At 38.6% G+C, this 24,459-nt stretch overlaps 1 protein-coding gene across 7 annotated transcripts in view; it reads right to left on the bottom strand.

Annotated features, from left to right (window-relative positions):
• The window catches only part of ADD3 (adducin 3), a 118,034-nt gene that overhangs the window by 43,773 nt on the left and 49,802 nt on the right, over window positions 1-24,459 (bottom strand). Inside the window, exon 1 of one of the 7 annotated variants that reach the window (XM_029932557.1) lies at window positions 7,139-7,216. The exons of the other annotated variants lie outside the window; for them this stretch is intronic. The gene's annotated coding sequence lies outside the window, so the exon portion shown is untranslated. Of the gene's footprint in view, window positions 1-7,138; window positions 7,217-24,459 lie in introns of those variants that run through there. 7 annotated transcript variants of the gene reach the window in all.

Here is a 24,459-nt window from a genome sequence, read left to right as displayed (position 1 = left end):
AGGCTCACAAAGACCAGACTCACAGTTTAGTTCTATAGTGCCTACTTAGCTGGACTTAAAGCCTACATCAAGTACTTTATTGTTGAATAAAAAGCATCTTCATGGAGCTTAGTAACTCTCCAGAGTTTGTTAAATATTTTGTTTCTACTTTTGATTTCTATTGTCAAGGTAAAGTTCTGTAGAGTGTAAAGTGTTCTTTTTAAATATCTAAAAGGTAGTAAGGACACTGTAACCCTTGGGGTTCATGATTACAACTGAGAAGCACAAGCGACCTACTGTAATTTTCCAAAAACACAATATTCTGGGGCTCCTGGGTGGCTCATTCAGTTAAGCGTCTGACTTTGGCTCAGGTCATGATCTCGTGGTTCATGAGTTTGAGCCTCGCGTCTGCTCTGTGCTGACAGCTCAGAGCCTGGAGCCTGCTTCAGATTCTGTGTCTCCTTCTCTGCTGCTCCCCCACTTGCCCTCTGTCTCTGTCTCTCTCTCTCAAAAATAAACATAAAAAAGTTAACTTAAAAACTTCCACAATTTTCTTAGTCCTTCCTTCAAGGAGAAAAAACAATACGCTGGATTCCTATCTTTAAAAAATATTTACGAATCAGCCCTGGGTGGCGGGGGGTGGGAGGATGGTTCTAAAACTCAGGCTCTGAAAATAGGGTGGAAAAGATTTCCAACTTTATCCCTCACAGACTTAGAGGAAAGTGAGGACTTTCCCAAACAGAAGGCTTTTCCCTGACTGATGCTTTGCTCACATTATTTCTCATACTCTCAAGACTGTTCTCCCCTCTCATCTCCATCCAACTTTTTTTTTAATGTTTATCTTTGACCAGGGTGGAGAGAGAGAAGTGCGGGGGGGGGGGGGGGGGGGGGGAGACAGAGGATCCCAAGTAGGCTCTGTGCTGAGAGCAGATAGCCCAATATGGGGCTCAAACTCATGAACCACAAGATCATACCTGAAACTGGACACTTAACCAACTGACTCACCCAAGTGCCTCCATCCATCCAACTCTTAATCCACGCTTTGAGGTCTTACTCAAAAGCCAACTCCTTCCATGATGGCCTTCTCAATCTCCTCCATCAGAACTAAGAATTAGCCTTCCTTAGCCCCCACCCCAGTATTGCTCCCAAAACAAATTTTCAGAGTCTGTATTGTGCTTAAATTATTTGAGTAAGTCTATCTGGCTCAGTAATTGGGTCAACATCGTTTTCTTTTCTTTACTGTCTGCTTACAGTTATACAATAAGGGTTTATTAAACTGAGTGAGGTGAGCAGGGCTACTGAACCATAATATCTCATTCTCTACTTGTCTTAGAATAAACTAGGGCAGAGAATTTAGAGCAACCCTAGAAAACTGGGCTAATCATGGTTTGTTCAGAATGGCCAGTTACCCAAGATGGTTGAGGTAATGAATATTGTGACCTGCATATGAAATGTCTTAAGCTGATTGAAAAGTAACCACAAAAGGAGCAAAGATATAAAAAGAATAATTTTTTAAAAATATGTATTTTCTCCTGGGTTTGAGACTAGGTACAAGTCATGGTACAAAAATGTCATCTTAAAAAACAAACAAACAAAAAACTACTGATCCAATCAATGAGCAAACACTAACTCAGCCGTTAGGTAAAGTCTACAAGGAAATATAAGGCACAGGTCTAGGTCTTGCTTTTAAGGGCTTTTCAGTTTAGCCATAGAAAGAACTAAAACATAACCACATGGTAAGACAACAAACAGTACAAACCAGTTTCTGACAACTGTCAAATGAAAGATAAATATAAAGTATCCAAGAGTTGTTGAGAATTGCTGTTTAACAGAATTTTGGGTTAAGACACTAAAGGAAGATTGAAATGAGAGGTAAGGTCTGATTTTCTTCACGTATAAATTGAGGTGGTCATAAAATTATTTTAAATACAAATATCTAAAATTGGATGTGATATATCTCATAAGAGGGTTTGATGTTTCATAGCAGAACTTGAGTTTGAGACTTTTTCTTTATACCAGCTTCTTGGTGTGGCTTCCAAAACTCAAAATGGGCCTTTAAGTGGACATTTTTCATACCTGAAAGATGTATTTGAAACCATTTTATTTATGCTTGTTTCTCTGACAGGAAGTGAGTAAACCTGCAGAAAGCTCATCACTGTTATTAACACATTTTTCTCTTTATTCCTTTTAACGGTCATGGCTTTTATGCCTAGCGGTTACTGATGGTCAAATGCATTCTGAAGCCTGGCCAAAGGTTTTTTAGGATAACATGCAAAACAAAGCAAATATTGGCTTAGTTATGACACTTGTTGTTCTAATACATTAATAGCCTATTGTTCACTGTGGTTGTCTCAACAAGATAATACATTGAAAAACAGCGTTTCCTGATAGGAAGTGAATTCCCACTGTGTGTCACAGGATCCAGGGCAAAAGCTGGGCTCTGAAGAAGAAACAGCAGTTTCTTCTAGGATTGCATAACAGAGCAACGATTAGATTTTTTTCTCCTCTCTCTGTCTCTGTGTCTCTCTCTCTCTCTCTCTCTCTCTCACACACACACACACACACACACACACACACACACACTTAAAATGGTTTTCTGCTTCAGCTCAAACTATAATCTATCTGACTGTGCTATCATAGATTGTTTTTATAAAATGATTGCCAATGTTTTAGACAAAGCTGTTCAACATCCGGTCGACAGCAGTATCCTGTATATTTCTAACTATAGAGAGTTTCCTTCGGCGTAAATGCCACAATGGATGGGGGAACTTGACAAAGAAGATATCAGGATGTGTCATCAAGACATATTGTGACCATTTTCAAGGTTAGTGTCATACAAGCAATAGATGAAGTCATAATATATGAGGTACAATAATTACAATGGGTTTAAATCTATCAGATACATTTAGCTAGGCAAAACTTGAGGCTCATTTAGTCCAACCACCGTACCTTTATTTTGTTTAGAAACCGATGTCACTAGCAGATCCACACACAGAAGAGTGTGCCTCCACAGTAAATGACACTGTCCACACCAGACATTAAAGCCCCCCCTTGTTTTCATCCGTTTTCACAGTCAAAATGTGGAGAACTTTCTCTGTCCACAGTTACACTTAACCAGGGGGTATTAGAAAATTCTAACAATGGGAAAAATAAGAGGCGCTGTCATTGTAATAGATGCCAGGGAGACCGTCTCTGTCATGTCGGTGCTCTCACCACTTAATGCAGTGTTGTTCCTAGATGGTCCTCAACACATTTTGCTAACAGGAACCGTATGTCAAACAACTGATAGGAAATGAACACAGAATACCAGTAGTATTTATGTAGCGCTGCTTACATAATAAATAATATCTCTGGTTTGGGAGAAGGATACTTTTCAAGGTCTAGGAAAAAGCTAGGCTAAACCAGCGTACAAACGTACACAGACTCCCCTGTGTCCAGGCTGAGAAAAGGTCTTTTATCTTCTTGTTGTTATTAAGCAAATCAGACAGTGAAGTGCTTTACCACTTGGCTTTCAGGACAGCTGTCACTTGACAGAATTACAAGAATAAAATGGTGAAACAGGCAATCCTAAACATCTTCTGTGTGGTGCAGCAAAAATTCCTGCTTCTATTACTTTATAGCTTTGCTACGTCACTTGGTAACCTTGCTGGCAGGATGGCAGTGTACAGTTCACCTCTCTAGGCTGTTTCCTCAGCACCAAATCCGAAAACTCCAGCTATGTCAACCAATACCAATTTAGCATTCACTGAAACAAGGAGATGGATTAGAGGACTAAAATGTGAAAACAATTTAAACAAGGGGGCTAATGCCAAGTTTTCAAAGCCCTAAGGATTAGCCCTGAATGGTTAGATTCATTGAAAATTACAAGGATCCATTTTAAAAACAAACACCTCACTCAGAATCTTCTCCTCAAGTATTCAAGTATGATAGAAGGATCTGTTTTTCTCTGGAATGGGTTTTATGCTTTTGAAACGGACTTTTTAGAAAAGCAGAGTTTATATAAAATATAATATTCAATTTCTCTTTTTCACATTCTTAAACTTTAAAATAGCTTAGTCCATATGGTAGGTCAAATAAATTACACATCACAGAATATACACAAAAGATGTTTTCAATTTAAAGAACAGAAACTTAATATAAATTGGGTTACATAGCTTATTAAATCAATACCCCAACAAAAATGTAAATAAAAACTACAGTTGGAAAGGGCATAAAACTCAACGATTCCAACCTCTCATTTTGTAGATGGCAAAACTAAGGGTCAAGGAGATTAAGTAACCTCCCCACAATCTTGCACTCAAGTTACCAGACTCTAAGCCCACGGTTATTATTCCATTAATCTGCTGAAAGATTACTCCCACGACAGTTCTTACCCACTCATAAGTGGCGGGACAGAGGGGCGTACCTTTGGTGCTCTAGTCGGAGGAGAAGTTGATGAGGGTCTCTCTATTTTTGCACAGCACTATCACCCCTTTCCTACAGCACCTGGGTTCTGCCCAAAATGGCGATAAGAGAAAGGACTGACACCATAAGTATATCTGATGGGAGACAGGGAACAACTTGGAAATAATCCAGGTATCTGTCAAAGGGAGATTGAATAAATGATAGTACATCCATCCATACACTGAGGTACTATACAGCCATTAAAAAGAATGAGATACATAATGGTATGTGTTGGATAATTTTATTTGGTTTAAAAAAAAAAGATACACACTCATCCAAAGACATTTCCTCCCTACGGAGCAGGGCTCAGGGATTAGGGTTGCAAAGAGACATCTTGTCATTTGTATGGCTTCATCTTTTTACCATGTGTATTTTTTATGTTATAAAATTAACACTATTTAAAAGTAACACTATTTAAAGCAGAGAAGGGAACTTCTGTAGAGTCCTGGGAAACCTCTGGTGAGAAAGAGATGGGGTCTATTAATAGTAACCTGATACTCTACATCTAATCTACATGACACATGATACCTAGTTCTCCAGAAAAGGCTTCTCAACCCTCTTCATGTTATGGTATGTGTATTAGTTTTTACTAATATGGTATGTATGAATAAGATTTGTATAGCATACTGGCACAAACATGAAAGGATATGAAGATATATAATTTTTATATTATAAAAATAATTATATTACATAATTATTACAAGAAAAAATAAGATGAAGTATTACTGGAGATATTAACTACTGATATTCTACAAAAGTTCCAAATAGAATCTACTTAGAAAATCTTCCTATTTCAATATTTAACAACTAACTGGTTAGCAAACTTTGCTCTGGAGCAACTATAAAAAAGTCTAAGAGTAAGTGTATTCTCCAAGAGTTCAAAGGAACAGTAGAGATGATCTAGTTCAGTGGACTGAAACCAACATTTTAAAAATGAAATATAACTAAAAATAGTAGAGTGTTTTCTGCATGGTAAGGGAAACTTACTTCAGAAATTTGGTGGTGTGTATGTGGTTTGTGTATGGGGTCAGGATGCAAAACACAATTTGAAATTTTTTTCTTGTTTGAGGTGATGATTTATTAGCCAATACTACTGCTCAGAAATATAATCTAAAAATGAACTTCCAAAATTTCTGATATACACAGTTTACTTAAAGTAAAGCTTTAGTTTTCATGTCATTTATAAAAATGAGTCTGGGTTAACACCTAAACATTTTTTTTTCTCAATTCTAATATACCCCCTTTAGTACTGCTGGAATAGGCATGTGTCTTCACAAAAAGAAGTGGGGTAATTCTCAGCTGCAGATGATCTTAGAGAGATCACCCAAATACCCAAGTTTACCACTGAAGCAACGAGTGGGGGCGCCTGCATGGCTCAGTCGGTTAAGGTTCCAACTTCGGCTCAGGTCATAATCTCATGGTTTGTGAGTTCGAGCCCTGCTTTGGGCTCTGTGCCGACAGCTCAGAGCCTGGGGCCTGCTTCAGATTCTCTGCCTCCTTCTTCCTCTGCCCCTCCCCCATTTGTGTGTACTCTCTCTCAAAAAATGAATAAACATTAAAAAAATTTTTTTTTTCGGTAAAGAAACTAGTGTCCAAAAGAAACAGCCTTTTGATTCCCAGGCTAGTGCTTTTTTGATACCAAGCTTCCACTTCTTTCTAACATCTTTGTGATGTTAGCAAATAGCTAAACACAATTACTACTAATTTTCAAAGAGGAAGCTAAAGCAAGGAACTGTTCACAAGTGTAAGTCCAAAAAGGATGACACAATATTACCCCTGCAAGCTGTAAGAAAATCTGACATTTTCAACATTCAGCTTTGATTTCAACTGAAGCAAGTTGCTCGTCTTGCTTGTACTGAATGGGTGGGTCTATCCCACAAGGGTACACGATAAACATGCATGAGAGGAAGACAAGATTCAGTACAGAGATCACAAAGCACAGTCTCTCTCTCAACGTGCCTACTTTGATCAGTGCATGATTAAACACCTCACAGGCATGATAACCTAGCTACAAACGGAACCCCAATACGTAAGGGGGGACAGTCAGATCCATTTGCAAAGAAAAAAATTGCTGAATGTGGACCTCATTTTATAACAGCAATTCTGTCCTATAGTTCAACTTACTGTTCACGTCACAAACTCTGGAAAGAACAGAGGCACAGACAAGCCATGGAACAGAACTTTGGGCTGCAGCCTTCCCCAACTCTTCTGACAAATACCCAACAGCAACAGGACAAAGCATCATTATGACAGAAATAAAGGCTCTTTAGATGCTGCCTTTTTTTAAATTCAATGAACCCACTCTTACACACAAAGTTCATGTCACGATGTCTCGAAATACAGTACTGCTGGATTATGCTGTTAGGGGGTCCAGTAAGTTCAGTGCAAAACACTACCTTCAAGCATTTTTATGTTAAATAATTAGCACATTTGGGAAACTACCAGTATTTTCCTCAGTTTAAACAATCATTGTTAGCCCCCAAACAAAAAAACCAACAGTTCAGTAAACTGTTTAAGGGAAGAAAAAAAAGAAGGAAGCAAACAAGTGAACTAATAGGAAGAAAATTTAGTTGAGTGATAAAGCCGGAGGCTCCCTTTCCAAGGAGAACATTGCACTTACTAGTAGCTAACAACAAAAAACTAAGCATCCATCTTATCTATGCTTCCCCCTAAGCTATGCACTATCAGTTTTACAAATAGACAAGCCATTACTTACAAAACAATTTGAAGGTGCTGTACATTTCTTAAGCTGGTTTTTGTGTGGCAACTCTGAAGCAATGCTGCCCTAAAAATGAACCTTGTTTTTTTAAACAGTGAGATATCCACACTCAGTGTGGTTAGAGCAAGGGTGGAGCCCACTCTGGGGGAAACAACACACCCAACCAGGCTTCAGTGACACAAACTGCACGTTAATATTGTCACAACATTTTTCAGGGCCTCAAATTAAACCTAATTGGCTAATCCTCCTCAAAGAAACGAGAGCAAAGTTCATGTTGTAGATCAGCCTTCCCGCCACGAAATAAAATATGGACTTGTTTCTTTTTTGGGAAGACAGTAAAGATAAAAGGCAAGGTAGATCATTTAGCTCAGCCAGCAAAACGCGAGGAGGAAGGGGAAGTCCAACCTTGCCAGCTTCTAAGTTTAGCAACAGAAGCTTCTGCGTATCTCAAGGTGTTGGCAACATAGCTCACTCTAGAACTTTGCTTTTGGCCTATTTGCCAAAGCAGAGACCCCATCGTGAACATAAGCATGACCTAACCTTCTCTGTCAATGGTCTAGTTCTCCTGGCAACGCAGAAATAATAAAAGCATTTTCTTATCCACGAACTAGCAAGAGTTGCCTTAAAAAAATAAGGGATTCAACTTATAAACTTGCTTTGGTGGAATATTAAGATACATCAAAGGAAGAACTATTCTGATGAAAATCACGAATCTGCATACCAAACCTAAAAAATTTTTGTAATCACCTACTTCTGCAAATTTCTTAAGAGTTTTGATTTTTGTCTAATTTATTTCCAAATAAGATATTCTGTAAGACATATATATACTGCCTAAAAACCTGGTGTTGAAAATAATTTATCAGTTTTTGAAACTGTTACCAAACATCTCATTATTGTTCAAAGTGATTTTAATCAATACTTCCTATATGTGTACTTTTAGACACACAACCAAAAGTAACTTTTAATTGAACTCCTGTTACTCATGGAATAAAAAAGTTTTGTTCTTTTTTTCAGTGTAATTTTCACATATGTAAAAAAAAAAAAATAAGCTATGTAATCGTTTACGTTAAATTACAACAATGAAAAGACTTTTGGAAAAGACCAGGAAAATATTAGTTTTAATGATACATGTTGTCACATTACCCTGGCCAGTTGCTATTTTTTTACAGTGGAACAATAAATCAGTCTGGAGTACTGAATATTTCCATATTTTCTTTCTTTTTTTTCCTTTTTTCCCCAATATTTTCAGAGATGACCTAGAACACCTTCTTTCAGGATCCTAGAATGAGGGGGTACTTTGCTGAGTGATCTAGCTTTTTGATGGATTAGGAGGTTGCTTTTGTCATAAAAATGAATCCATTCAAAAATATTTTTCAGTCCATGTGACTGATTTAATGATTTTTCAACCATATCTGTAATTATGAACGGCCTGCCATCCCTTGTTTTTTCCCATCTCACCCCCAAGCTGAACTCCAAGGTAGCAGATATTATATTTGAAGAATCCCATTTTGATATTTTTTGGATTTGCACTCCTGGAAATGTCTGTTTTCAAGTCAAACTTCACTTTCACAGCTGCAAAGGAAATGACAAGAGAAGAAAAACACAGCCAATATATATCAGCAATTAATTCCATCCACAACTGCCCAGCTGTTTGTGCATGGAAGAATCAGTCTGTTTCCTTTTGGGGCTTTCACCACTGAAAATTGATACTGCACATTCAGAGACACAAGCTGTTTGTAACATGTCAGGAATGTGCACAAGATCACACAGAGTTGAAAATACAAAATGAAATCCAGATCTAGTTATCTTGGGATTTGCCAGTACTATTTTATAGTTAAAATATTAAAAAAAAAATCCTAAGAACACCCCAATCACAGAGAGAGCAAAATACATGAAAAAATATTCTCCCTTCTGAATACTATCATTCCATTAAGGAGGAAAATCTGCCAATGACATCAGATTTAGTATCAAGAATAGACACTCTGATTTATTGGCATAGACAAGGTGTGACATTCTTAGGAATTCACATGCCCCCAATATGTTAAATTCAGCCAATATTTTTTGGACGACACAGTTGCTGCCCAATGTGTAGTTAGTCCCTTTAAAAGAAATCCTTATAAGCATGAAAGTTGTTGGGAATCAATGCTTTCACCACAGTCATGCAGAAAAGCAAGTTTTTCTTGGTTAGTTCAGACATTATCTGGCACTCATATACACTTGCCTGTTTCAGAGATTCATGTAAATTTACAGATCCAGTCTTCTAGGGTAACTCTCAAGCAATCAAATTTCTCCTTTCCTCTCCCTACCAAGTTTTGTGGATTTTAAATAAAAATATTCTCCATGGAGTGCCAAAGGCTTAACATCTATAGTATGGGCTCCTGTGAGACTCAAAGTATCCTAATCTCCCTCCCCCTGCCCTCCAACTCCAATTTTATTTCAAATATTTGTTTCATGTAAATCTTGTAAAATGCCATTTTGTCATATATTTTCAAACATACAGTATTGGAAAATAATGTGTATTTTCAGTATGTAAAATGACTTATAGCCAACTGTTAATGAACGTTAGGAAAAGAGAGGCCATTTTTGAAGAAAATCATTAAAAACATATTTTAGCTATCTTACTGTTTTTTTATATGAAATTAGGTATCTCCATGACTGAACTCATTGTTCTAAGGGCTCCCCCGCTTAGAACAGTGAGTTCTGCTTTTGTAGTACAAGAGTGCATGCCCTCCTAATGCTCATATAGTCTCAAACACAACTTGGATGAGACACTCATTTGGGGTGCCACCAGGGGCTAGGGCTTAACCGAAGAACAGAAGATAAACTTTGCTTCAAATAAGTGGGGAGCAGTCCATAGGCTTCAGAATGAAGATGCTCTCAAGTGCCAGAACTCAAACCGGCACAATGAGAAGCTGTCTCCAACTCAAGTGCTGGGAAAGCATGAAGTGTCATTTGTTAAAGAAACATAAGGCATCTCAACTTGTGGCAGACTGAAAACAAACCACAAAATTAAAAAAAAAATAAAGTACTTTCCCCTTAACAAGAATCACCTAATCAAGGATAGATCTGGGATGGGAGGGAGGAGACAAAAGTTTAATCTCTGGCTGATGGGGACACCAAATTCTAGAAATATGGTGGAACCATTAGTGAGCCATAGAGATGAGCTGTGCTTGGCAAGCTTCAGTTCTGTGGAACAGTCAGACTAACTTGAATTGTCTGAGAGAAGGCACTTCCCCATCTACAAGACTGGCTATGGAAAGAAAAGGTTTCTCTGAGCTGTTTAAATCAGGTCAAATTCATGGTAGTCCAACTAGAGCCTGGGGTGGTGTTAAAAAAGACTCTTCAAGTGAGGAGGTAGCGGCTAATATGAAATTGTCAATGCATTTAAAAAGTGATTTATTTCCCCACCTCAACAATTTGTTGTAATAATATTTTAATACTAATATTTGTTAGTTTATTGAAAATTTCAAGTGTATAGCAAATTTGAAAGAATTTTACAGTAAGCACTATAAGCCCTACCTAGATTTTACCACTAACATTGTGCTAGGCTTATTTTATCATGTATCTTATCTATTTCATTCCCTTATCCATTCATTAATCTACTTTATTTTTAGTGCATTAAAAAAATGTTTGCTTATTTTTGAGACAGAGACAGAGAGAGAGAGAGAATGAATGAGAACAAGTCGGGGAGTGGCAGAGAGAAAGGGAGACCCAGAATCTGAAGCAGGTTTCAGGCTCTGAGCTGTCAGCACAGAGCCTGACATGAAGCTCGAAGCCACAAACCTGAGCCTACGTCAGACACTCAACGACTAGACCAACTGAGCCACCCAGGCACCCCCCTATGTTTGCTCTCAAATATGCAAAGAAAAAACAGCAAATAAAGCAGAACTGCTGAGGAAATCAATTTTTTATGTCTGGGGGAAAAGGCTACTTGTATTCTCTGTGCCTTCCTTCTGTGACAGAACAGGAGTGGTGGGGGGAGGGAAGCCAAGACTTTTGACTTTGTTGTGACTACTCATACCTGATATACTTAGGTTTTTACCAATCTTTGTATAAAGAGCTCCATTTGCCTAGTGTGATCTTCCTTTCAATCACCAAGTGAGAATTCAAGGCCCAGTTAAAACTCTAACCCACTTTCCTGATCTACTCAGAACAAAATTAAAGCTCCTTCAGCCCATGTTTCCATAATGCTTTAAATAACTGCATTACAGAACTCCTCGGGCCAGATGGCTGCTTCCATGAGTTAACCTTCCTTGAATGGGGGCACCTCCGTGTTCCAAGGGAAACCGTCCATAAGTATCTACTGAATGGATATGCCTAGATAATGGGTACTTGGTTATGATCAAAGTAGCAAACTAAGTCTGAATACTCACCAAAAAGGAAAGCAAAGTACTAGAAGCAGGGGTGGGGGTGTGGGGTGGGAGGCTGGGAAGATGATCACAATTAAAACAAGATTAAAAGTCAACTGTGTGCAAACTCTTGTCTTCTTAGAGAAGTGATGGCCGCTAAGCACGTCAAGTGCCACCGGAATAATTCAGACTTCGTTGTACTTTTTAAATGCTGTTTACCACCCACAACTCCATCAGGAAGTACTGTTAAGCTCCTTTTATAGATCAGAACACTGAGACTCACAGAGGTGAGGCATATAAGGTCACACAACTAAGGGCAATGGAAATAAGGTAGAGAAGTGACGTTTTATTACAAGTATTTTTCATAACAGGCCAATTTTACACAGAGTGTGAGAGGCCCTGGGTTAAAGAGAACCCAGACAGCGGAAGGGCAAGCAAAGAGCACAAGGGATTCAGCTGAAGGAGCAAAAACTCAATGGGTGCCCGGGTGGCCCAACTGGCTATGTGTCTGACTCGATTTCAGCGCAGGCCGTGGTTTCACAGTCCCTGCACATTGGGTTCTGTGCTAACAGTGGCCTTGGGATTCCGTTTCCCTCTCCCCACTCTCATGCAATAATAACAATAACTCTCTCAAAAATAAACAAACATTTAAACAAACAGAAAGCGGAGACAGTCAGAGGAGTGTGAGTTCTCTGTGGGACTCCTCTCCACGGAACCGTCTGCCATCCGGAAGTTAATGAAACCCAAGTCAGAGATAGCCCTAGAACCACAGCAGTTCTAAATCACAGCTCTTACTCTGTCATGGTTTGTCCCCCCAAAACCAACTGTTCTTAGAAGTAATAACGCAACATTGATAAAAATGCCAACCATGGTGTCATACTTCAGAAGATAATAGGAACCTCGCCAAGATGGTGGAATTCAACTTTTGTCTGCTGGCATCTGGCTATTTCCCATTTAGGAAAACCCTGGTTTTGCTTCCCTTTGCAAAGATGGATCGAAAGTTCAAAGCCAAAAATGCCACAGCTCTCTGGCTTACCTCCAGCCCAGCACTCTGCAGTGTCTCACAAAGGCATGCTTGCTGGTATCTCTCCCACATATGCTGTGAGTAACTGGCAGGCTGGGCCCCTCAGCACCTCCTGGAATAGGGTAAGTTCAAATACTATGGAGGGTAAATGAATAGTATCTTTTGCCTGTTTAATATCTAATAGATGGTTATTTGTTAAAAGGGGTAATCCAGGATTTAAAGATGGAGCAGTTACAGAAAAGGTAAGGTTGGGAGTAAGTGAAATATGGGTTAATGTTCAAAATTGTTTTTTGGTGGTGTTTTTTTTTTTTTTTTTTTTTTTTTGCTGGCTAAAAAAATATGTACTACATAACCTACGATTGGTGAGTGAAGCTTAATGAAGCTGAAGCAGAAATTCAGAAAGTCAATAGGTATAAAGATTGGTTAATTTTTTTTTTTTTTTGAGAGACAGAGAGAGACAGCGTGAGCAGGGGAGGGTCAGAGAGAGAGAGGGAAACACAGAATCTGAAGCAGGCTCCAGGCTCTGAGCTAGCTGTCAGCACAGAGCCCGATGCGGGGCTCGAACCCATGAACCGTGAGATCATGACCTGAGCTGAAGCCAGATGCTTAACCGCCTGAGCCACCCAGGCCTGTATTGTATCTAAAAGTTGTCAAACTTGGAAGTAGAAAAACAGTATGTGACCTTGACTCTTCCATGGCATAATACTACCAAAAGACAAAGACTTTTTTAATGTTTGTTTATTTTTGAGGGAGAGAGATACAGACAGACAGAGCACAAGTGAGGCAGGGACAGGGAGAGAGGGAGACACAGAATCTGAAGCAGGCTCCAGGCTCTGAGCTGTCAGCACAGAGCCCAACACTAGGCTTGAATACACAACCTGTGAGATCACGATTTTAGCCAAAGTCAGATGCTTAACCAACTGAGCCACCCAGGCACCCGACATACATGAAAAAACTTAAAAATGAAGAGTAAATATATATGGGCTATTAAAAACCCTGCATTCACAAATAATTTGTGCTTTATGGAAAAGCCCAAAAAACAGAACACACAAGTGTATGTAATATGGCCACATGACATAGGAAACATTCATGACACATGCAATTTCTTATTTAAAATATTACTGTTGCTTTGATCTGCTCCATCCAAAAGTATGGGACTAATGCAGGCATTTTTTAATTGTTTCTTTTTCTAAATATGAGACAAAATCTCTCTAGTTGGAAAAATGTTTCACATTTCAAATAATTTATTCAATTAAAAAAGGCCATTTTTTCCCCAATCTTAGGACGTTTAAGTATCTCATCTAAAAAAATAATTCAAGTACTTAGCTTCAACACTGCTGTAAGATAGGTGGGTGGCCAAGCTGACAAATCATGTGACTTAAAGTACTAACCATCTTACTTCTCCCTCATCAAGTTCTGGAACACTTGCTACCTATTCACTACAAGAACCACATCCCATAGTCTAGAATGAAAAGATCCAAATCCCCAAATACTATCATAAGACAACGCAAGAAACAGGTTTAGAAATGTTCTCTCCTTTTTCACCCCCATCCCTCAAGCACTCCAGTCCCACCAGCCCTCAGGGAAAGTACCTTCCCTTGGTGGATACTTGGTAGATACTTAGTTGATCTGCCACCTATTTCCGCAGGCAAACTAGATGTAGGATAAGAGGTTTCACTGAAACAAAAATGACCAGGGGCGCTTCGGTGGCTTAGCTGGTTACGTGTCTGACTCTTGATTTCGACTCAGGTTATGATCTTGAGGTTCATGGGACTAAACCCCGTGTCAGGTTCCTTGCTGACAGCTCAGAGCCTGCTTGGGATTCTCTCTCTCCTTTTCTCTGCCCTTCCCCTGCTCTCAGGCATGCTCTCTCTCAAAATAAATAAACCTTAAGAAAAAAAAAAACCCAAGCACAAAAAGAAAACTAGCCTATAAACACATCTCTTCTTAGCATTTTAGAGGCACTTCAGTTCAACTTTGTGCCCGCACGTATTATAAAGTTGGAGAATATCAACTTGTTCTGTGCCAAATCTATACCTATACTGGTTTTAATCTACTCTGGTTTTAGATTTTAAAAACTTATTTTTAAATTCTAAGTTGGCAAGCAATCTATCTATAAATTGCCCTACTTTCTGATTACATTCACTTATTCTTTTTAACAACAATTTATTCAGCACCTATTATGCACTACAACTAAAGAGGCAATGTGGTGGACAATGCAAAAAAAAATCAATGAGCCATTATCCCTGATCCTAAAACATAAAGCTACATAGTAGGCTGGGAGAGGAAGAAGGGAGAGACAGCTTCTTTCACAATTATATTAGCTCACGGCATTATTGTGTTATAAGAGACAAATCACAGATTCAGAGAAAAGAGCCAATTTGAAAGGTCCCTGAGAAGTTACTTGAGCCTGGTCTTAAAAGGATGCGGGGAGCGGGCAGAGGTGGTGTATGTCACTGGCAGAAAAGATACGAAAAGACAACATACTTCTTAATAAACGTGTACTTTAACGCATGGCTTTACTTTACATAAAAGCATCACAAATTACAACTAATACCCAAGGGAAATAAAAGTTGTCACGAGTTAACAACTCACAGCGGTTTGTATAATTTACGCTACGGGAACCCTACAATCTACTAGCAAACCATACAGTTTTGTGTCATGAGCTTTTTCTTTCACCCTAATCTTCTGACTTGCAAGCTAGGAAAAGAATCTCAAAAGCCATTTATATCCTTTCTTGGAACAATGACTTAGAAATAATTAAGACCAATTCTCTTGAAGCCAGTCAAACTGTGACCTGCTACCACATCGTCATGGAAGGAGGAATAAGAATGTTCTAGGTTAATACCAAGGTCAGTAAACAAAGACATGGTCAACGTGAAACAGGTACACCATACCCTATGGGCTCAAATCCTTTTATTTTAATGTTTATTCATGTATTTTGGGAGAGTGCGAGTGAGAGCTCCATTCAGCACGGTGCCGGATGCGGGGCTCGATCCCGAGGCACTGAGATCAAGACCTAAGCCGAAATCAAGAGTCCATGTTTAATTGACTGACCTGCCAGGCACCCCTGGGCTCAAGTCCTTAAAGGTATCAAGTATAAGGATGTAGATTTAATGGGAAGGGCTGGGAAGGAAAAAGAAAAACACAAATAATCACAAGCATTGTGTTTGTAAGCCGCCTAAATTTTCAAATTCAAGGCTCAGAAAGATGTTAATACATCTGGGAAAGGTTACTCTTGTGGACTGGAAAACTGGGCTAATCTGACAAAAGTAAAGGGGATATCACATTAAATTGCCGAGAACAGATCGTCCAGTTTGATCAGGTTACTAGTGGTATGAAAACGGCATGAGGTTAACATTTAAGACATGTTTCCACATGAAAGTATACATAAATCACATATCTCCCACTTTTATGAAGAATAATATGAAGATTTACAGCACACACTATGTGACGACCTATGTGACAAACATCTAAAACAGGGAAATTAAAGTAGGATTGTTTATATGAGGTGAATTCTTTAAAGATTCCTTGTCAGGCTCTTTTTAGTAGGAATCCCTTGTGTTTAACCGATTATACCCGGATGCAAAGGCCATCTGTACTTTACCTTCGTGAATTCACACCTATAATACTGAAGTTCTGACAAAGAAAAAGAAAAACCTCTTGCAAAATGTTCACACTGAGAGTGTGAGACATTCCTGGAGTAGGAATGTCTCAGTGAAATACTTAACTTTCAGTGTATAAGTAACTTCCTCAGAATATTCAGGGAAAAGGGGGTGAAAAACCTCATGAAACCGTTCCCGGGCCTTTTAGAAGGGAGGTTACTAGAGCAGTACACCAACTGGAGGGAAGACAGTAAAGGAAAAGTAAGAAAGCAGGTGAAGAGACATGCTAAGGGGCCAAGAGTGACAAGACACACGGAGGATCGAGTGACCGAGGCAGCGACATGAGGCCGGGCACACCCACAGGGAGCTGTGTGGCTTAGTCAAGCAGGTGGAACACTCAGCAAGTGAACAATTTTGATTTTGCTTAAATGAAAGGTTGTGCAATCCTACAAATGGGAAAAAGGGAGTTTTTTTTCCAATATAGAAAGTTAGGACAGAGTAAACGGCTATCACTTAAAAAATATTAAACAAAAGAGAATACTTTGTAAAATATGAAATTGAAACCTTGAGAACTTTGAGGAAAAGCAATGTCAAGTCTCTGTAAACCCAGAGCTGCAATGTTTACTGACCGTCACCACAGAGCTTTCATCCTGCGGCCTATGCGGGCCTTCAAACAACACGACCCCACAGGGCACCCCGAGCAGAGTGCTAGAGGCTGCGAATCCCTGTAAGGTTTGCCTTCACTCCAACTTTCAATTAGGCAGCATGGAAACAATTCTTAATGGCCGAGTTTTTAAAACTTACTCCAAGATAAGCAGGACTGTGACTCCTGTGGGCTATTTCCAAGTTGCCAAGTCATTAATCTAAAACAGCTCTCAACCCCTTTAAACGGATTCCTCCTGGCCCAATATAATAAATGATACAGTGTTTTAAATAAAAAGGGGAGGGAGAGGGAAGAAAGAAGGCCCAAACTAGTACCTTTGGAGTTGCTTTTCAGTTTTTTAAAAAAAAACTGGAAGGTATTAAGACAATACACATTTACTACTATATTTTTCAGTCCTGTGCCTGGAAACCACAGAAAGGATTTTGGAAAGGACTTCTGCAAGAAGCAAATTACTTTCTTCAATTTCAAGTTTAAACAGTCATTACCTTTGCTACACCACCAGAAAGGAAAGCTGGGGGGAAAAAGACGTATTTCAAGCTTTTTGCAGGTGATTTACTACATCAATCAAATCTATTCATTCTTACAAGCATTAATTAATACCTTCCTACAGGAACTGGAAAAGCGACAATGTGCATTCAACAAGCGTTTGCCTTTGCTAGGACACAAAGGTCAAGATGTCCCTGATAAACCAGTCAGCAATCAGCACCCCAGGGCTTCTGGTACCGCCAGCACAGCAACCAGCGGCGGCCTTAGTGTCTCGGCTCGCTGATGGCACAACAAAGATCTGTAGTCAGGGCGCAAAAGAGGAATCTAAGCATTCAAATCTTTTTCAAAATAAAGCTGTTATACAGATCATACCATTACTGGGAAATAGTCATGGAAATGCTTTTATTTCCGTAATTTCCAAAATAACTAGACAATTTAATTATATCACAAAACAGTTATAAACAAATTCTAAGTGCTTAAAACTTATGAAAGAACTCCTAATCGTAGTAGTAGTCAATTTGTTAGGATGAGTAAGATCAGGAATGAAAAATAAAAGTTGGTTTTCTAAAAATGATGAGTTCAATGTTGTGAAGAAAAGATTGCTAAATTAGAAACCAGGTTTTCTTCACATCATAAGTTATGGGGGTAGAGAGTTGTGTCTACCCCCACCACAAACATACACATAAATCCATAATCCTGAAAGGTAATTAATACCTTTGGTTAAAAGGCAAACAAAAAAATGTGTGCCCACTAACAAAAGGAATTAAAAAATGTGTGTGTACACACACACACACTAAAAACACCTTAAATCTGTCTTTTCCAGAATGCTGAGTGGGAAAAGAAAAAGTCTCGCCTGAGAATCTGTAACAGTAGGCCTACTCTTTCAAGAATTTGGTACATGCATGCACACACATGCGTATGCACACACACACACACCCCAGCATGGTCCAAAAATATCTTAAGCCAAGAGAAGAGAGAGTCGTCTTAGTTTGGTAGCACCTCTGACACGCTACAAAAAGGAAATATAAATTCCGTCTGGAGAAAGTGCTCTCAAAATAGGATGCCAAAGGATCCCCACAGATAAAATCCTGCCAAGTTAAAAATTCAGAATTATAAAGCACATGAGTAAACAAACCACATTAAATAAAAGTCAGCAGAAACAACAGAGTATAATTTAATACCTCCCCCCAAGAACTGCAGACAGTGGAATACTGACACACAGAATATAAAATTGTATTAGTGTTCAAAATCCTTAAAGATAAAGGAAGCATGAGAAACAATATGTTTTAAAGGAAGACCAGTAGAACTGAAAAACTACTGAATAATTTTAAAAACTTAGTAAACATGGATGGAACTAGAGTTTTGCTAGGCAAAATGAGTCAGTCAGAGAAGGTATTTGTCCAAATACCATATGATTTCATTTATGTGTGGAATTTAAGAAACAGAACATGAACATACGGGAAGGGGAGGAAAAATAAATAAGATAAAAACAGAGAGGGAGGCAAACCTTAAAAGACTTAATGATAGAGAACAAACTGAGAGGTGCTGGAGAGGAGGTGGGAGTGGGTGATGGGCATTAAGGAGGGCACTTGTGATGAGCACTGGGTGTCCATCCCTAAAATCTATTCCTGAAACCAATACTACACCATTATGTTAACTAACTTGACTTGAAATAAAATCTTGGAAAGAAAAAACACTTAGTGAATCGGTTAAACAGTAGACTAGACCCAAGTAGAAAGAAAAAACTGGAATCTAAATTTGAAAAAACTAGCCAGAATGAAGCACAGAGAGACAAAGAAATGGAGTGTGTAATAAGAGGCTAAGAAACATTGAGAGAAAAGAGGTCTAACATACTCGAGTTTCTAAAGAGGAAATAGAATAAGGGAGAGATCATATTTGAGAAGATCATGGCTAAAATTTTTCAGAGACAAATCACATATAAAGACTGATAATTAGATTTGCAGTAGACTTCAAAAGAAAAAAAATGTCATAAGACCGAGGAGTAATTGTGGTGAAAGAACAAATCAGTACACTACATGCTCTATTTCTTCACATTAACAATATACTGAATAGACTGAAATGTACAGTATAACTGAAATGATCACAACGTTCAAACACTGGCTGATAGCAACATTGGTACTGATACATTCCAAGGGCAGCTGGGTGGCTAAGTTGGTAAGCAGTGACTCTTGGTTTAGGCTTAGGTCATTGTCTCACAGTTTGTGAGTTCGAGTCCCACATCGAGCTCTACACACTGATGAAGTGTAGAGCCTACTTTAGATTTTTTTCCTCTCTCTCTGTCTCTCGCTCTCCCAACCTCCCCGTCTCATGCTCGCTCACTCTTATTAATACATTCCATTATTTGAGCTATTCAACAGCTTCTCCCATCTTCAGAACCTGCTACCATTTTTTCAGTGAGTAGATGCAATATTCCCAATATATTCACAAAACATTTAAATATAAATTAGGCCTCATAGCCATTAAAAAATGAAGACATTCAAAACAAATTATGTAAAATAAAAGCAAAAAACTACATAATTACTAATGCGCAGCAAATAACTGAATTCTTTTTTCCCCTTTATTACACTCTGCTGGGTTAAGATTCTGAAATTCCTATTTAAACATTTAACATTTCAGTGTTATCCATTCTTGCCGTCATATGAGATGTTTCTGGATTCTTACTGTCGAGAAACTTCACGTTTATGTTATCTTACTTTTTTTACTTTTGCTTAACACTATTTTATCTCATGGCCCAACAATCTCATAGAGAATGTGACATGAACATGTATCTGTTGGCAGAATGCTATTCAGATGTGAGTGAAGGGCAAAGAAGCTCAGGGGGAGGATTCCTAGGGGGAAAAAAGTTGAAGATTTAGTCTCATTCAGTAACTTACTAAAATTGCATACTTTTTTTTTTTTTTTTGCAAATTTTTGTGGGTATACTTCACATTTTCAAATATATAAAGAACAGGTAAATATTCTCAATAATAAAAATTTACGAGTAAGCAGAATTGGGTTCTAGTTCCAGCTCTAACTCTGGTTTGAATTCACAGCATGATTTTAGCCAAGTTACTCATTCTTTCTGGGCCTCAGTTTCCTCAACTACAAATGAGAGGATTGAGTTAGATGTCCTTAAAGATTTCATAAAACGGAACATTTTATGATGAGTTTACTAAAGGAATGTATCTCAGACATGATTATACTACCTAGATAAACACAATAATACAAAAGAAAAAACAATAGTTAATCCTTCATTAGCCACTCCAATTGTTAGGGAAGGTCTTCATGTAAATAGATATTTCATTTTGCCCTTGTAGGGAACGTGTATTCCATCTGTGTATTTCAGATTTTATGTGCACTACAGAAAGAACTTACAGTACCAATTTGCTTCCTTCCTTATAAAAAGTTCTACTTGAAGATGCTTTCATTTTAAGTTCCCAAAGAAAGGCTTAACTTTGGTCAATCCTCTCACTTAGACTTCTCCAATACCAACTGGCAGTAAGAGAAAAAAAATACAATCCTTTTCTAGATTGTACCACACCAACAAACATTGGTGTCATTGAATAAGTCCACCCATAAGCCCCTGTCCACTAGCTTACGCTGTCAGGAAGCCGTCAGTGTTACCTGCGTCTGCCTGGGCTATACTATTTGGTTCGGCTTGATGAGCCCCACCATCTGGAACACTGTGGATTTTTGTCGTCTTTTCATCTTTCATATTAAATAGTGAGTTTTTGAGAGTAATAGACATAAAAAGAAGGAAAGACACATTTGCATTTTGTGTTAGGCTTCATGAATAGCAAACAGCTAATAGCAAATAAGGAAAGACCTTAAAGGTCATCTAGTCCAATTCTCTCTTCGCATTTGTGACAATTCCTCAATACCAAAGGTCATCACCCAAGGTCATTAAAAGTACTTATCTCCAGACGTCAGACCAGTCCTTTTTCCACTCCACCAAAGTTAAAGTTGCTGCTTAGGAAAGAATGTTCAAATTGGAATCCTCTCTCCTATGGACACGTTGTCATTCCTCTAATCACCAATGAATACTCCACCTCAACTGAGATCTCAAACATCGCAAACCTATTTGAACAATGTCAAGATGAATCTGTGCTAATGTGCACAACCTACCAGGTACTAAACTTCAGCTTAAACATCAGAGTATAAAATTCCAAGGTAGGAAGGGGCTCTAGGTTAATTAATCTTTCTCCATTGGCAATCAAAGATGTTTAGGATGATTAGATGAAAGAAATAACATCTTGAGGGTCTTCTAAAACTTTGAGAATAAAATGGTGGAATGATTAGAATATAGAGCACTTAAGGGATGCCTGGGTGGCCCAGTTGGTTGAGTGTCTGACTTGATTTCAGCTCAGGTCGTGATGTCATGGTTTGTAGGTTTGAGCCCCTCATCAGGCCTCTGTGCTAACAGGGCAGAGCCGGCTTGGGATTCTGCCCCCACTCCGCCCCTTCCCTGTCCCTCTCTATCTGCCCTCCCCACCCCCCACAAAATAAAAAACAAAAGAAAGAATACACAAAGCAAGTATGTAATTCTTTGTAAAAGAATTGTGTGGTTTTTAAGAAAAAAAGTAATTATAGCACTAGTCTAAAACGTTCAAATGCTCTTGGGACCCTCTCTTAAAAATTTATTCAGAGGGGGTTTCTCCTTGTCATTCAGTTTTTGTAGCACATATACCCCATATATAATTCACTCTCTGCCTATAACCTAGTATTTAACCATTGTTCACATTCTCATCTGGGCACATATCCAACCTCTTCCTCCATGAAACACTGGAATAAAGTTTAACATATTAGGAAATTAGAAAAATCAAATGAATAGGAGAGAAAGCAAATGCATTTTCACACAAAGTACAGGATACAGCTGTGATCTGTCAAGCTTACAGGACTATCTCCTTAACCATGAGCAAAGTTACAGGATTCTGCTTAGCCGAACAGGAAGTAGCAATCTAAAAAAATATAAATGTTCCCAAGCTCCAATTCTATTCCCTTCACTTCACATTTCCAGCATCTACTCACCCTTTGACCAGGCCTGTGTAATACACCCAAACAGCCTTGATGACGTGTCAGTAAATCTATGACTGACAAGTATTTTGAGAATCCACAGAATAACCTTTAATCATTAAGTCCCCAAATAAAAAAACCTTGTGAAGAAAAAGGCTGTAACAAAAATGACAATAGCTGCCTTAGCTCTTAAGAAGTTCATACTTCTATGTATGATCCTTAGTTTCCCACTTCTGAAAGTTGTTTCCACGGCACCAAAATAGAACTAAAAAAATCCAGAAGTTCCTTTTATGTCCTTTGCAGGATCCTATGTAAACTCCCAAACATCAGGCACCTAACCAAGGCCCAGGACAACAGAGGTGGAAAAGGAGCATTGTACAATGGAACTAACTTGTGATTTATATGTGATTTAGAAATTCTATACATGTGATTTGTAACTTATACTTTAAAAAGATAAGAGCCAAGCAAAGAAGCAGTAAGAGAATGTTCTAGGCACTAGGAGCAGCCTGAGCAAAAATAACAGTCTATGTGGGACCAATGATCATTTAACCACAGGCAGATCCTTCCCACAGCTCCACTTCAGAATGGGTTTGTGATCTTAGAGAGTCAGTTAGCTGGACACTTAGAGGTTTATTAGAGGTGCTCTGGTGAAACAACAGGAGATCATATTCCAAACGGCAGTTCTACATACATATATGAGGGGCTCAAAACACAGGAAATTTGAGATATGCTCAAATGGGTGTGTTTACAGAAGAGAGGAAGTGGTGAGTGTTTTGACCAAGAAAACACTATAAAATCTCTTTCAAAATAATACCCCTTTCAACCTTTCAGTTTTCCCAGCTTACCTTCTCAACCAACTGGAGGAGAGCAAAGCAGTGTCACCACAGTTCTCACAAAGGACTAGCAGCCCGTGTGACACACAACAACAGAGCGAACTCTCAAACCACCTTGGGAAGAAGTCACCAGAAAGTCACCATCTTGTCAAGTAGATGGCACATCTTAGAAACGAAAAGATAAGCTGTATAGAAAAAGCAATAAGAGAACACACACAAGAGAGAGAGAAGGAACTCCTTCGGAGATCTTGCCCTCTCTCACAGCAGGCTCCATAATTTATGAACAGCTGGGAAATTTCCTTTTCACAGGAAAAGGAGGACTTCTTAGTTCACATTAAAGTAGAAATGACAAAAATTGTGTATTGCACAGAAAAAAAAAAGGTGTTTCCTAAAGGAAGGAGACAAGAGTATTGCTTTTATTTAACACACACACACACACACACACACACACACACACACACACACACACAGAAAAAGCAAAATACATGCATACAGCAAGCGGAAAAAATCGTTTTCAAGAGATAAAGGGTAAAAACTACAAGGAAATGTTCGTGGGAGGAGTTAATCTCGGTGGGAGAGTCACTGTGTCCCAGGGGGTTATCTCAAGTGCAAATACACGTAAGGGGAATGATAAAAACACATTTGCACTTATTCATGCGGGGATTCTTATCTCTATTTTAAAAATAAATACCTAGTTTCAGCTTTTCTTTCACATACACACAAACAGAATCTATGTTTCATCATTAACGTATCTCTGGTTCATATAATTCATATTATTTCAAAGAATTCATGTTTGAATAGTTTATTCCTTAAATAAAATATATTGATTTTTTTAATGTTTATTTTTGAGAAAGAGCATGCAAAAGTGGGGACAGGCAGAGAGAGAGAGAGAGGAGGACAGAGGATCTGAAGCAGGCTCTGCGCTGACAGTAGGGAGCCCAATGCGAGGCTCAAACTCTCGAACCATGAGATGACCTGAGCTGAAGTCAGATGCTTAACTGACTGAGCCACACAGGCACCCTTAAAATATACTGATTCTTAACAAGCATACGCCTTCATTCCACGAAAAAGTATTCTTGGAGTGCCTACTAAGGGCTAGACACCAGTTTACATGATAGACACACAGTGGAGAAGTTTCCTGTCCTCGAGGGAGCTTACCTTATTCACAACTGTGAAGGATATATTTTAAAAATCCCTTTGTCGGATACAGAAGTGCTGATGCATAGGAGCACATGTACCCCAATGTTCATAGCAGCAATGTCAACAATAGCCAAAACATGGAAAGAGCCTAAATGCCCATCACCTGATGAGTGGATCAAGAAGATGTGGTATACATACACAATG

Source organism: Suricata suricatta, chromosome 2 (assembly GCF_006229205.1).
Source record: "Suricata suricatta isolate VVHF042 chromosome 2, meerkat_22Aug2017_6uvM2_HiC, whole genome shotgun sequence".
NCBI lineage: Eukaryota > Metazoa > Chordata > Mammalia > Carnivora > Herpestidae > Suricata > Suricata suricatta.
The sequence above is the reverse complement of the archived record's forward strand: the minus strand, read 5'-3'. Positions and strand labels throughout refer to the sequence as shown.